Genomic DNA, 4,257 nt, shown 5'->3' with positions numbered 1-4,257 from the left:
ATATATATATACATATATATATACCGCTGCTACAGTAGGGATATATTTTCAACTACTTCTACTACTACTATGGAAGTACGTGTTGTGTTATTATTTGCCGGTTGTAGGAGAGGGTCAGAAACTAACTAAGCACTTTTTAAACGGGTGGCAGCTATAGTGGCTCGTTCCTGGCCAATCATACTTGTGAATACATTGAAACGTCCGGATTTTCAGTCTATGTGAGTAAACACATATGCGTTACTCTGCTTCCATGAATGGAACACTGGAATGGAAGCGATAGGCGGTAAGATTTACCACATCTCTGCACCTATATATATATATATACGTGTGTGTGTGCGTGCATGCGTGCGTGCGTGCGTGCGTGCGTGCGCGCGCGTGCGTGTGTGTGTGTGTACGCGTATGTAAGTATGTATGTATGTATATATATCATAAATATGTCTTATTATTTTACTTGAAAATTGACGACTCTCTACGCTGTATATTGTACGCATATTGCAGTGAAAAAATGTAGCAATTAAGGAAATGTGTGTGTTTAATTGGCATTTATTATATAATTATACCTATTGCGCGAATACAAAAAAGAAAGTTATCGTTTAATGTTATAGAGTGGCTATAGACCAGTGCCACCTGTTTGATAAAACTACAGAGATATATAAATAGACTATTTATATATTTCTATAGCTTAGTCATTAAGCTTAGTCATTAGAAATATATAAGTCATTACCAAACAAATGCTATATATAGGGTCTATACTTCGCCAGAATATACAGAATATAATCACTGTTAGATATAGCTAGTTATACTAAGCCTGTCAGGCTCTATGACTGCTTATAATACTTTATCATACTTTACCAGTATTCAGCGGTTTCTAACAGTTACATGTGTATAGATGTATACTTGCTATATACGCAACGTTATCTCTCCGCATTTCTACAGTTTTTCTCTATGGTCGATAATTATCAACAGGATAAGTACCAGCTTTTGTATAAGCTGTTAATGCCACTAATTGACTTTGCTATAGGTTAATTTTCTACACGAGCAGCACTCACTCCTCTTGTTTGGCGTATTTCTGATAAAGGATTTTCATTTCATTATGAGATTGATGAGGTTTTTGACATACAACAATCATCATTCCCTAAAACTCCCGAGTTTAACCAACAGCACAATTCCTACAGTCAGCGCGCAAAACACCAAAACTTTCATTACTACACATTTTTGTAAATTTAAAAAAGTTAAAAAGTTAAAAATTTATAACAATTCTATTCATCAATAGATGGCATTAGTGTACAGATTAACATCACGTACGTGTGAATCCATGGTTATACCCTAAAGGGCGCAGTAGCCTAATCGCTAGAACATCTGTCGCCTACACCGGTTTTCCGGGTTCGAGTCCAAACTGGGAAACTTATTTTCCCCTTTTTTCTTTTTTCTTCCCTTTACCTACCTCTTTAGTATGTATTAGTTTTACTTTTTTACTTTTTACTTTATATTTTTTATATTTAATGTCTTTTATCTTTTGATTTCTTATTATTTTTTACTGTTTGGGATGGCATGGGATGGCATGGGATGGAATGGCATGGCATGGCATAGCATGGGATGGGATGCGGTGCGATGGCATGGGAATGGGTGCGATGGGATGGGATGGCATGGCATGGAATGGGATGGATGCATGGATGGATGCATGGATAGATAGATAGTTAGATTTTTTGGGGTATTTTCCTTTTAACCAAGCGGTCACCAACTGAGTAATGCCACTGATTTCCCCCGGCAACGCCGGGTATCCCGCTAGTTATAATAATAAAAGACTCACTTAATTCATATTAGCACCTGATTTTTCGTATTTCGCTTACTGAATGTCTAGTTGGCGGTGTATACTGTTTTACCCTTTATATTTGTCTTCCCATACAACACTTTACATTGTGTGTGTGCGTGCGTGCGTGAGAGAGAGAGAGAGAGAGAGAGAGAGAGAAAGAGAGAGAGTGCGTGCGTGCGTGCGTGCGTGCGTGCACGCGCGCGTGTGCGTGTATGCGTGTGTGTATGTATACGCACCTCAAACACTGATTCTTTCTGTAGTGTCATGATCATGCATATGCAGTGTGAAATTATTGTATTTCTGCATCGTAATCAAGTTAATGTTCGAATTTTATTTGTTGAATACAGTATATAAACCTAACCATGTAATTTTACTACTTACTTCCAATAGATTGATGGCCAATGCAGTCGTGTTTTTCCATCTATTCGAAATCACCTTTCCTTCGATCACCTCCACTGAAACATGCCCCAAGCTAGCATAATTGAGGGTTCCTATAGCTGGAGTGTTATCAGAACCTGTACAAAGCATTGATTTTTCAACGCAAAATCGACTTGCCGACTCTACTGGCTTCATCAAAAGCATAGTAACATTATTATGATGAAGCTTTACGATCAGTGATCATAAGATCGGTGGTTGCATATTAAACTGAGCATTTAAGAAAGAAGGATATCTGGAGGTTGAATCACAGGTTGGTCAGCATCATCGCATTTGTTTATAACACGGAATCTTTCTCACGGTAATAACGGTATTGTGTTTTACGTGACATTCAATGGCACGAGCTAACCAAGAATCATGATCTCCTCCGTATTGTTAGAGAAATAATAACCTTGCAATGTACACGCGTACATTTTAATTAACTATAGCATCTGTAACTATCGCAGGTTCACATAATGTGATTTTAAGGGCATTCGATACCACGGTGAGTGTGCGTGCACGTGCATAAACTCGCTAGTGCGCGCGCGCGGGCATGTGTATACTTGAACGCGCACGCGCGTGGGCGTGCGTGCTCGTAGCGGCACGTGGGTACGTGCATGTGGTATTGTGTGTGGGCGTGGGCCTGGGAGAGCGTGTGTGCGCACACGTGGGCGTGCGCGCGTTGGTTGTGCGTGTGTGCGCACACGTGGGCGTGCGCGCGTTGGTTGTGCGTGCGCGTTTTTGCATGCCCCTGTGTGTGCGTGTGTGGGTTCTACTGACTGTGTGCGTGGGTGCATGGACGCACGTGCGTCTGTGCGCGTGGGTGTGTGCGCGTGTACCATAGATCTATACGTGTTTATGGAATATTATATATATATGGTCTGTTCTAGTGAGCTGTGTATAATATATATATATATGTATGTTATTAGGAGTGTCATAATATAGACTGTATATATATTCCACTATTTATAGTGATGTTGTTATATACAGTTTACTGAGTCGTGTGTACGTACGAACAGAGCACATATATCATGTGATATGTGCTCTGGTACAAACCTACTGCTGCCACCTACCGTTTGATACGGGAGTAGTCCAGGATTCCCATCAGCCGTATATAGCAAGCGGGATATCATACCGGATACATAAGGAATATCATATATGTGGAATAGAATTCTATATTTATTCTATATATGGGAATCCGTTTGGGCTTGATTCGTTAGTTGTTATTTTAATTACTGCGGCAGCAAGTTCCTTCCCATACGGACGACACAATTTCTTGAATTAATTGATAAATGACGATAGAAAAAAAATTTACGGCTCAAGAAATAAATCACACGTAAGATAGATGAATACTTTTGTTCTATTATTTTTGCATACATTTTTGGGTTATTTACATGTATACATAAGATTATTAGGTATATATAATGATAATTTCATTTCTCTCCAAAACCAAAATCTGACTATGAGGCGAAGATGGCTCTCTTGCTGTCACCGCCCGGAGACAAGTGTTCTGCATTTTAATGGTAAAATGGCAAATAAATGTTAAAAAGCCAAGTTACCGGCAGATTGATTTCAAAACTGCGTTTGTAACTCGAATTGTTGGATAAGCGTTTCGTGACAGGGACCATGCAACTGTAATTAATTCGCAAGCTGTATAAGAACAGAAGTAGATATTTGGGAATTATTACTATTATCTACTTCTGATAAGAAGGAACATGATGATACGTGCATATACTGTAAGAAGTAGTATAATTTCGACACACATAGAGAAGGAAGGGATCACATTAAAATAAGGGATGGAAGAGGGGACACGGAAGCCGTTCTGGATTGAAAAATGTATGATTTCTTTCATCTCGCGTTGACGCCGGCAAGAGAGATTGGGAGGGGAAGAGGGGGAGTTTTTGAGCGAAAGAGAAGGAGAGGGGTGGAAGAGAGAGAGAGAGAGAGAGAGAGAGAGAGAGAGAGAGAGAGAGAGAGAGAGAGAGAGAGAGAGAGAGAGAGAGAGAGAGAGAGAGAGAGAGAGAGAGAGA

The sequence above is a fragment of the Priapulus caudatus genome, unplaced genomic scaffold (genome assembly GCF_000485595.1).
Source record: "Priapulus caudatus unplaced genomic scaffold, Priapulus_caudatus-5.0.1 Scaffold135, whole genome shotgun sequence".
Lineage (NCBI taxonomy): Eukaryota > Metazoa > Priapulida > Priapulimorpha > Priapulimorphida > Priapulidae > Priapulus > Priapulus caudatus.
This window is presented reverse-complemented; position numbering follows the sequence as displayed.